The following is a 12,108-nucleotide window of genomic DNA, read 5'->3' on the forward strand; positions in this document are numbered from 1 at the left end:
CATGAATCAAGGAAAAAGCTGATGGAGGTGTTTTGAAAAGCGAAAAAAAAAAAAATAAAAGAAAAAATGGCATAAATAACCCGTAACTGGTGTATCGGGCACACGGGTGGGTTCGCGAACAATCTGAGTGAGATCATAAGCAATGGCAAAATCATGACAAAACCTCCCCTCATCGTCTGTCTTATTTGAATGGGTCAGCCATTCCACGTTATGGACGTTGAAGTCACCACATATGTGGATGTAAGCCGAGGGATGTGAAAACAGTATGTGGTCTATTTTCTCAGATATGCTCTTAAAGATAGTAACTCCGCTGTTGTGGGGCCTATAGAGGGCAAATATAAATGCAGTGGTGTTAGCAAGTGCAACCCTGAAGCACATATAGGGTAAATTAGGATGTTCTCTAGAGATATCCCTGCCACACGGGAAGCCATCCTTAATGTAGGCACATATTCCATGCCCATGGCGATCTTGGGGGTCAGATTTAGCTGTTAAATTTGAGTATCCGTTAATTATGAACTCATCTAGGGAAGTGGTCGGCCCTATTCCAGTTTCACTTAGAAATAATATGTCCGGTTTCGTCACCTGTAATTGGGTTTCAACCTCTGGAAGGTTGGAACGTAGACCCCTGATGTTGGAGAAGGAGACCTGGTAGTAGGGGTCTACGTTGGAAGATGGGGTTCTAGGTTTAATCGAGTTTTTATTCTGGAGATATTTCATGTTGAGGTTTGGGGATTTGTGGAATAGGTCGGCATACTTGGTTAGAGCAGTACAGAGAGGGAAAGTAAGAGAGAAAAAGACAGGAAATTTATTTTTTGTAGCACACGAAAAGGTAAAGCCGTAACAATTACCCACTAGTATGGCATCGAGAGGCTCCACCAGAGACTACTGCATGGTCCAGATCCACTCACCAAATGGCAATACAGCAGTCCCAGTACTTTGCGCCTGCTGATAGGACAGCCTCCTTAGTGGTTAATCCAAGGTTCGGGTCCCTGACTATCAGGCGGATAACGTCAGCCCAGACAAACGTTTACCTCCAGCACCCTTACTAGTGACATGGCCACAAGGACAGATAGAGACAGAAAAATTTCCGACATCTCAGACTACTGGTCACCAAGTACTACCGATCTTTAAGCAGCTTTTTCTTCACCCTTTGTCAGAAAAATCACCCATTGAATGAGGACTGGATGACAAAATAGGAGAAGCGAGAGCTGCCGATAACACATCCACTGTATTATCTACTCTCCATTACGATTCCAAACCGGTGTTTCTTCGTACTGTCCCGTGTGAACGAAACCGCAGCGGTGTAAGTGGATGAGGGGGTAGGAGGGATTTATTAGAGAGAAAAGATTTTACAACTTCCATTGATTCTAAACGATTTTAGCCGTGAAGTCTCACCAGAAAGAATATAGGAATCCACGATTATCGAGGAAGTGTAGAGGTAATAGGCCTGCAACACACCTAAGATAATGTGCTGCAGCTTGTGCATATTACATTTGCATGAAATGTCTTGATTTTCAATCCTATTAAGGTAAAAAACAGAGGGTGAAAATGAGTTCATTTTATATATATAGAAGAAGATAGAATAGAAGATAGATAGAAGAAGAATAGATAGAAGAGAAGATAGATAGAAGAAGAAGATAGATAGATAGAATAGAAGAATAGATAGATAGAAGATAGAAGAAGAAAGAAGAGAAGAAGAAGAAGAAGAGAAGAAGAGAAGAGAAGAGAAGAGAAGAGAAGAAGAAGATAGATAGATAGAAGAATAGAATAGAAATAGAAAGAATAGAATAGAATAGATAGAAGGTAAGCATTTTTTCTTTTCTTTTTATTTATTTATTTATCATTTCATTTTTCGGTTTTTCATATCAGTTTAGTTTCTTTTCATTTCATTTGCTTGGCTTGTTTACAGAAAGCGGTTTTATTTTATTTTAGCTATACAGCTGCTGCTGTATGGGTAATGAATTAACGATGTTTTGAAATCGTCCAAATACCTCCGCTCGATTTATTTACACAGAGTCGCTATATATGATAATGGCAGTTTGTATATCACTTCCTAATATGCTCAACCCAAGATAGAGACCATTATAGTCATCCACAGAAGTACTGTTTCGCTGTATCACAGCTCATCAGTGCGGCTAGACAGGCAATTGCCTCAAGCCAGAATCAAAACCCAAATTAAAGTCAAGGCTTCTCACCATTGCGCTATTAGGCTGCTGCTGTGTGGGTAATAAATTAACGCTGTTTTGACATCGTCCAAATGCCTCCGCTCGATTTGTTTACACAAAGAGCGTCGCTTTATACGCTAATGGCAATTTGTATATCACTTCTCGAGATGCTCAACCTAAGATAAGGAGCATTATAGGCATCCACATATAGTACTGTTTCGCTGTATCACAGCTCATCAATGCGGCTAGACACGCAACTGCCTCAAATTAGAATCGAAACCCATCGCCCAAATGACAGTAAAGGCTTCTCAGTCAAGGATATATGTCGTTTTGTTCTTGCGTGTTGCCTCGAACCTTTTCTGCTGATCAACTACTTAAATGAGCAAAGGTAGTTTTTACAACATTGCTTTTAAAATTGACAGAGCCGACAGATATGACACATTGCCACAGTTGTAATAAAGATGATTTAGAAAGGGTTATTTTCACCGTTTCCCTCCCAGTAGTTTTAACGTTCTTATTTATTTAAAGCATAAAACAACGCAGAATAAAGCACAGCCGAATACTCGATTATAACGTGAGAGATAAAAGCTATAATAAATCATTCATTAAATCATGGGATAATGATATGATCTCCGCAAGAGCAGGACCAAAGGGAGATAATCCTGGAATGAGTGGACGAAGCATAAAAAAGATTAATAGAGTAAATCTGATGTGCAAAAGAATGACTAAAGACAAAGTAAAGAATCAAATCAGAAAGAAAAATCGAGTGTGTATATGTGTATGTATGCTTGTGTGTATATGTGCATGTATGTTTGTATGTATATGTGTATGTATGCTTTAGTGTGTGTGTGTGTGTGTGTGTGTGAGAGAGAGAGAGAGAGAGAGAGAGAGAGAGAGAGATATTCAGATATATTTTCTCGGCATTTTTCCCGGCATAGATAAAATCATTAATTCCTTCATATCAGATTATAATCAGATTTATGGGAAATCGAATTGAATATGTGTTCATTATAAGGCAGAACGGGCTTATCACGATCTTATAATGCAGTCATTCACATATTTATATATTCTCCTATCCCCCTATATATTATATACATATTAACATCGACAGACAGGTGTTTCATGTTTTGAAAACTCAATGGTAGTATGGCTTTATCCTAATAACGCAGCAACCTAGAGGCTCGAACCCTAAACCTTCACTGCCTATCAACATCTAAGAATTTCAGCTATGACTTGTTAGTATATAATGTAGGAAACAAGTTCACCGTATTTTTTTTTTACAGAGGAATCATCACGTATCAAGGCCAAGAGGCCATTCGAGGATAAGGGTTAAAGAGTGTACAGTAGAAATTGGATAATATAGTAATTGTTAGTAATGGGAATTCGGTAAATTTGTTAACTTATATGGAACGGCTCATCAAAAACTTGTTTACATTAGACTTGAAGACAACCATATTGTAGTCAGCTGGAAAGATAATTTCATAGGCGTGTAATTTTAAGAAAGAAGCTTTGTTCATGAAATCTACGTTTAGGTGTAGGCACAGATAAAGAGTGGGGGGAAACTGTTGATAGTGTTTTCTGCAAGACGGGAAGTTTGGCGAGGCAGGACCATAGATTGGAGCTCAGTCAAGCATTTGTCATGAAAATAACGATAAAGCAGAGACAGGCTCGCAATATCTTTTCTGTGAGAAAGAGGTTGCAGGGAAGAGAAAAAGACACCCCCTATGAGGCTACGAAGTCTATTTTGAACTCTATCAAGGCAGGATAAGTCCTTTCAGATGTAGCAACAGTACTCCATCCTTGGACGTACCTGGCTCTTATATAGATAGAGAATTGCATCAGCAGTGAGATATCTACTGGATCGATAGAAGGATCCCACTATTTTTCTAGCGGCCTTGGCAGCGGATTCAAATTGCGTTTCAGTTTCAGTAAAAGATTCAGCTTTGTTTAGGGGAGAATCTCGCATCTTATCTCAGATATAAACAGGCTTCCCCCCCTTTTTTTTTTTTTACATCAGAGTGGTTTTCACAAGACGAGCGAATATATGTTATTAAAATATTAATTTTCGTCTTTTGGATACTCATCAGTGTAGCTATGTCTAACTTTTTCTTATTACTTCAAATTCAGTACTTATCAAGGCCAGGAGACCACGCAAGAATAAGTGTTAATAAGTGTTAGGTAGCTGGTAAAACAACTCAGTGACGGGCAGTAGTGGTGACCCTTGGGTAGAGCCTAGTTACTTAAGAGGACGGGTCAACGCATTCTTATTTACATTATACTTTAAAATGACACAGTTATAGTCAGCCGGGAAGCAACTCCACGGTATCTTATTCTACAGACGGACAAACTCTGAGCATGGAATTTACGTTTAGTTTTAGGCACAGATAAAGACTAGGGACATTGTTGGCGGTTGTGTGTGTGTTGTGGGGGAATCACCCTCCAAATGGACTGTTCTATCCATTATATAAACCATAGACCTTTTGATCTCAGGTGTGGATTAAACACCAGAGCGACCCTCGCCTGCTCGGTAACGTTTACTACTCTTTTCAATTGTAACCTTTTTACGTTGTAATTCCAGTAATACATTGTTTAAACTCTATTTCATTGTTCTGTTTTCTTTGTGGCTTATTTCAAGCCATAACACTGGCGACATTTAAAAACAGTGTTCTAAAAAACTAAACACTGACGACATTGGATTCAAGGAGCATACTAAAATCGAAACCAGTAACGACATCGAAAAAAAAATACTCGCGTTGAAATAGTATTCTAAAATACTAACGACGTCGGACTCAAATGCTATGAAGCCTAAGGAAGTGTCTAAACACTTGCAACTGAAAGGTTCACGGTAACTAAAAAAAAACAACAAAAAAACAAAAAAAAAAAACGCAGAATAATCACGGGGAAAAAAGAGTTGAAAAGAAAAATGTTCGTCACGACTTTCAAAGGTAGCGCTGTACTTTTGCACAAAGAAAAAGGTTCGTCGCGACTTAGAAATACAATGAACTTTTTATATATTTATATTTTTTCTGTTCGTTTTGTTGTCTGGAGGAAGAAATAAGAAAGAATAAAACGGTTTTGTAAAATTCAGCGAACGTTTTGAAATTGCTAATGCTGACAAAGCAAAATGAACGAATTGAAAGTAGCGTTGGAACATTTGACCAAGTTGCATATCGATGCCGCAAAGCGTCAGTCACAATCCGAAAAACACTGGACTGAACGTCAAATACGATTCGAGAAACAGCAAAAGGAATTGCAAAAACAGTTAGCGGACATAATAGTAGTTAGCGGATTGTCAAATACGAACCGAGGAACAGCAAAAGGAATTTCAAAAACAATTAGCCGAACGTCAATTACGAACAGAGGAATTGCTTACAGAAATGGTTAGGCATAATGCGAACGCGGAAAGAAATTCAGCATTTTCTCGGAATACAATATGCACCGCGATAGACAATTTCAAATACGAGGAAGAGGAAAAATCATTCGCAGCGTATTTTCGGTGTTATGAAGATTTTTAATATTGACTGCAGCAACTGGTCTGATAAAAAAACCCAGACTTCTACTACAAAAATTGGAAACGGCTGAGCATAATAAATTCGTGGATTACATCTTGCCTCGGAAAACAGCAGATTTATCATTCAATGAGACGCTAAATTTGTGAACAGAACTTTTCTCGCCAAAAACGTCTCTTTTCCATAAGCGCTGGAGATGTTTGGATGTGGTAAAAGACGATAATGACGATTTTGCCACCTACGCAGCTGTAGTGAACAAACACTGTGATGACTTTAAGTTGTCTGAACTAACAGCAGACCATTTTAAATGTTTTGTGTTTGCGCAAGGGATAACCTCGGGAAAAGATGCAGAAATCAGGCGCAGAGTCCTTACAAAAGTAGAAAATGAACCGAACTTAACACTTCAAAAATTGACTAAGGATTGTCAAAAAGTAGAAATTATAAAAAAAAGATGCAAGAAATATCGAAGCAGGCATCGCGAATATAAAAAAGTAACTAAGAAAAACCGTCGAAATGGCACACAAACACTAACCACCGAAACTAAAAAGAAAAACTAAAAGCACCGAGCGCTTGTTTCAGATGTGGTGGAATACATTGGGTAAGGGATTACCCATTTTTAACAAAAAGATGCCATTTATGCAATAAGGTCGGTAATAAAAGATCACACTGTAGGAAAACTCAGAATAGAAGCTGTGTACGTCAAACTAGAACTAAGGACGTCGTAGATGAAAATCTACGCAAATATGTAGTGGTTAACATTTTCGGCAAGGCTATTAAATTCAAATTAGGCAGTGGATCGGATCTTTCAATAATAAATCTCAAAAACGTAGAAAATATTACGATAATAAATCTCAAAACATGGAAAATATTACGAAAGCCGACTATGCTAAAAACTAACAGAACGGCGATGGCCGTTAATGGCACAAAAATTCATTTTGAAGGTGAATTAATTACAAACGTCACTTTACGGGGGAAAACAAAAAACTAAGATTGTATGTGCTAAAAGATAGTCAGAACCTGTTCGGTTCTGACAGCATGGAGGAGTTTCATCTCTGGGATCTTCCTATATCCACATTCTGCAAGAAAATAGATACCCGCCCAGCAGAAACGGAGAAACTTATAACTTGTTTTAAAAAAAGAATTCACAGACGTATTTACTCCTGGCCTGGGGAGATGTACAAAAATGGCCGCAGATTTTAAGTTGAAACCTGGCACACAACCGGTGTTTAAAAAGAAACGTAATGTCCCGTTCGCTTCCCCGAACAAAATAAATCAGGAACTACACAGATTAGAAAGCGTCGGTATACTGGCTAAAATTGAATATAGTGAGTAGGCTGCGCCGGTAGTTTACGTAAAGGAAAGGTCCGGGGAAATTCGCGTTTGTGCCGACTTCGTGACCGAACTCAACGGGCCCTTAGAAGATTTTCACTATCCATTACCTAGTCCAGAAGAAGTGACACGAAATTAAATGGCGGCAAGTTTTTTTCTAAATCGACCTAAGCGACGCTTACCTACAGATTCCGGTAAACGACAAAAGCGCTAACCTCCTCTGTATTAACACTCATCGGGAGTTATACAGATACGAAAGACTCGCGTTTGGTATCAAGGTGGCACTCGCAATATTCCAGCAAGTAATGGATACTATGCTGTCCGGCTTGGACACCGCAGTCGCATATCTTGATGACATTATCATAGCGAGCAAAAGCAGAGAGGGACATGAAAAACATATCAGACAAGTATTCAGTTGAATACAAGATTATGGATTTAAGATCAAAGCAGATAAATGCGAGTTCTTTTTACAAACAATTAAATACCTGGGTCAAATAATCGATAAACATGGCAGACGCCCAGACCCGGATAGGGCGACCGCTATTAAAGAAATGCCGGCACCAGTAAACATAAACTCAATTGCAGAGTTTTTTAGGTTTGGAAAATTATTACCAGGGGTTCATCCTAAATATGCACAAATTGCGCGCACCACTTAATGAATTGCTGAAAAAGGATAAGGCTTGGGAGTGGACAGAAGATTGCCAGACATCATTCCAAGAAATAAAAAGAATCCTGACTTCAAAACTATTCCTAGCGCATTTCAACCCGCAGTTGGACATAATAGTAGCTAGCGACCTTAGTCAATATGGCGTCGGGGCGTGCATGCTACATCGAATGCCTATTGCTTTCGCATCACAAACACTCTTGCTAGTGGAAAAGAATTATTCTCAGATCGAGAAAGAGGCCATAGGAATTATATTTGCAGTTTCAAAATTCCACCGGTTCTTGTACGGAACACATTTTTTTTCTACAAACCGACCATAAGCCGTTGATATCCATTTTTGGATCAAAACAATGACTTCCAACATTCACTGCGAACCAACTATTAAGATGGGGAACTATTCTGCTGAACTATAATTTTACAATTCAATTTCTCCCCTCAAAATAACTAGCCCATGCAGACGGTCTATCGAGACTGATTCCTGCCAAAATGGAACCTGTTGAAGATTCAGTAATCACGGCACTACGTATTAATAGTGATGTAAAAACCATGATAAAGAATATCATCCGCAAACTGCCGGTCACACTTCATAAATTAAGTCAGAATCCCTAAATGACAATTTCATTCAAACCACGAAGCAGAAATTAGCACTGGGTGACACCAGTTCAGACATTTTTTCTGGTTGCGACGAAATACTGTTATACGGTGAAAGGATTGTCCTCCCCCAAACCCTTCAAAAAAGAATTCTCAGGGATTTTCACATGGGGCATCCAGGAATAAACAGAATGAAAAGCCTAATGAGAAGTTTTGTTTATTGGCCAGCTATGGACCAAGATATTACCGACATGGTGAACAGATGCAAAGGCTGTGCTTTGGCTGCAAAATCACCACCGATAACATATAAAACTTGGCCTAAGGCTGAACAATCATGGTCGAGGATCCACATCGATTATGCAGGACCCGCGGAGGATTTTTACTACCTGATAGTAGTTGACTCTTACTCTAAATGGCTAGAGGTACTAAGATGCAAAAAACCGATCACGGCAACAACGATAAATTTTTTATTGGAATTGTTTGCTCGGTTTGGGGTTGTAGACTGCTTGGTTAGCGACAACGCTACACAGTTCACCTCGACAGAGTTCAGAGAATTCTGCGAGACGTATCATGTCAAGCATATTACGACACCCCAGTACCACGCCAGAAGCAACGGCCACGCCGAACGCTTCGTCGATACGCTTAAAAGGGCATTAAAAAAGGCGTTCGGTACACTGATAGAAAAATCCCTTCAGCAATTTCGGCAGGTTTACAGAATCACGAGACATCCGAACAAACCATATGCCGGATCCCCAGCAGAAATCATGTTTGGACGGAAAATAAAATCCGTATTTGATAAACTGCTACCTAAACACATAGTACACAACAGAACCTCTACAATGCCAACGAAACGGTTTAACAGCCGAGATAACGTGTATTTTAGACATTTTAGAAATAACGTTTCTTTTTTGGAACAGGGCACGATCTTACGAAGAATCGGCCATGTTACATACATCATTCAGACCCCAAGGCTCCAACATAAGAGGCACCGAAACCAAATCAGGAAACGCTTCTACGAGGATCAAGAATCACCGCAGGACGGCAGTGAGGCGATTGAAACTGCATATGGCTGTTTTGACATAGAACCTCCAAAAAGGATGTCAAAACCGAGACGCTCGGGCAGAAAGAGGAAGCGCACGGACTCCTTGATGGTCTGCCCCAAAAGGAAGAAATACTGATTTTCACAACCGCGGAAATAAACTTGGGAGGGGAGTGTTGTGGGGGAATCACCCTCCAAATGGACTGTTCTATCCATTATATCAACCATAGACATTTTAATCCCAGGTGTTGATTAAACACCAGAGCTCCCGGAGTCTTTATCGTCACGTTGGTTTGTTATTTTTCCTGCGATTGTTTTACATATTATTATTATTATTATTATTGTTGTTATTGTTATTGTTATTGTTGTTGTTGTTGTTATTATTATTATTATTATTATTATTATTATTATTGTTATTGTTGTTATTGTTGTTGTTGTTGTTGTTGTTATTATTATTGCCGTGTTAAATTTGTTTTATTTGTTAAAGTTGTTATTGCTGTTATCTTCCTGCTGTTATTTTTGAACGGGACCTTTACCTTATTTTTTTTTTTTATTTTTTTTTTCCCCCTCTCTAACCCGTCGGCCATGGCGTCCGTCAGCAATGTGCCGTCGGAAGAGGACAAAAGTGGCGAACAAAAGAATGGGTGGGCAAAACCACCCAAAGTTAAAATAGACGTTAACAACTTTTTAACGGAAGCAAGGAAATGTTTGCAATATGTTACAGAAACAGGAGTTACGTTAGAAGCACCACGGCTACAGGAATTTGCCAAGAAAACGATCTCACTTTTTGTGGTAGATCGCAAGACCAAAAAATTGATCAGGTCAATAAAGGAAACTGTAACTAAATTACTGGCAACGGCAGGAAAGCGTGCGGATCGTGTAACGAAATGCAGAGGCTACAATACCTGGGCCACCCTGTTTAAAACAGAAGAAGAATGCGTCGCACTAACTAAAAAAGAAATCATTACACAAGACTACATTTTAAGAATGGAGTACCTAGGACGGAGGAGAACGACTGTTTCCATTTTCGAGGTTCCAGGGGCGGTCCCAGGTGAATATCTAGCTGCCTACCTCCTGAAATTCGGTGATATTACTGGTATAGAGGTGGACCAGTACAACGGAGTCTGGTCCTTCGACATCCTTTTAAACAAAGAAGCTTTCCTCGAAATACCCTACTTCCTGGAAGCGGGAGCTGAAAAACTCCCCATTGTGGTCACAGGGAGGAGGCCGACCTGCTGGATTTGTAGTGAAGTAGGTCACTTAACCTACACATGTCCGAAAAAGAACAAAACCAATGTGACAAACACAACAAACCCTAAAGAGGTGATTGTTGGGCACCTCGAACCTGAGGCTAGAACGCCAAATATAAGCAAAAAAATTGAAGTGATTAAAGAAATCACAACAGAAGAATTCGAAAAAAATTCAACTCCGAGATGGAATCGCCTAAAAAGAGAGAATGGACACTGGTACCGTTTTCTAAATCGCCTCGTAAAACGTAGGCGGATAAACTGACCAAAGAGCAGATTTTAGACATTAGGACCAGTAAAGACCCGGGGGGCAACAAGTTTAAGGCCCTGCTAAAAATAAAGGATTCGCTTGATGAAAAGCGCAAGCAAAGCGAGAAGAAAGAAAAAGAAAAAATATTAGATTTCCCCGAATCTCTCTTCCCCGAAAAGCCTGCCCCTCCTCCAAAAGAGAAAAGATCACCACGTAAAGCGCCACCCCTCTCTCCCGCAAACGTACCAAAAAGAGACCCAAAGTTGACAACCCTAGGCTCCCCATCCAAAAAGACCCCTAAACCGTCCCCTAAACCGTCTCCATTCTGCTCCCCAAACAATACACCCCCCCCCGATTCCCCTATGAAAATTGACATGCCCCCTCCTCCATCACCTCGCCCTTCTACTTCTGAAAAGAAAAGACAAAGAAGTCCCTCCGTGGAAAAAGACCAGAAAAAGAAAAGACCCCCTTTTTTTCAGGGCAAAGACGTGTGTAAGATCACGGCTAATATAGAGACCATATCCAAAAATCACGTTAGAAAAGACTACCGAAACCTCTACGCGGTGAAGCAGATAAGCAAACTGGACATTACAAACCCAGAAAATTTTCCTAATGCCAAAAGACTTTTAACTGTGGTCAGAAGTCGTGAAGAGGCCAAAGGAGTTTGGACTATGCTGGAGGAAGCAAACTCTGCTTTTAATATCATTCCTCCAGCAGCCTTTTTTAGCGACTCCGACATACTTAAAATGGAGAAACTATGTGTTGGACGGGTCCCCATAAAAATCCACCCTTCACTTTATAGAGCGATTAAGTTAACATTTCCTCTAGACATCGGTGGTCTGTCCCCTGATGGGGCCATCATTAATGAGATGACCTCAGGATCATTGGGGACAGCTGTCGGTGTCTTGGCACCGTCCATGTTTGTTAAGGATACCCAACCCTAGATAGATCACAATGGCTTTAAGGTTAGCTACTTTGAATGTCCGAGGGTTGAGGGACGCCTCTCGTAAACTTCGAGTTGCACGCGACCTTCAACGCCTCGGGGTGGATATATGCTGTGTACAGGAAACGCACTTCATTCCAAGTGATTATCAGGGTGTGCTGCTTAGAGACTTTCAGCTCTATTCAGCACATTTTGATTCCCACTCGAGGGGTGTTTCCTGGCTAGTTAGACGCACTCTTGATGCTTCGTGTGACCCAGTCTATGCTGATCCAGAGGGAAGAGTGCACGTGCTGGATGTTACCGTAAAGGATGTGGCATTTCGATTTATTGGGGTTTATGCTCCCAATAGCCATGGCGAGAGGGTTTCCTTT

Source organism: Euprymna scolopes, chromosome 4 (genome assembly GCF_053919585.1).
Source record: "Euprymna scolopes isolate OS-2025 chromosome 4, ASM5391958v1, whole genome shotgun sequence".
Classification (NCBI taxonomy): Eukaryota; Metazoa; Mollusca; class Cephalopoda; order Sepiida; family Sepiolidae; genus Euprymna; species Euprymna scolopes.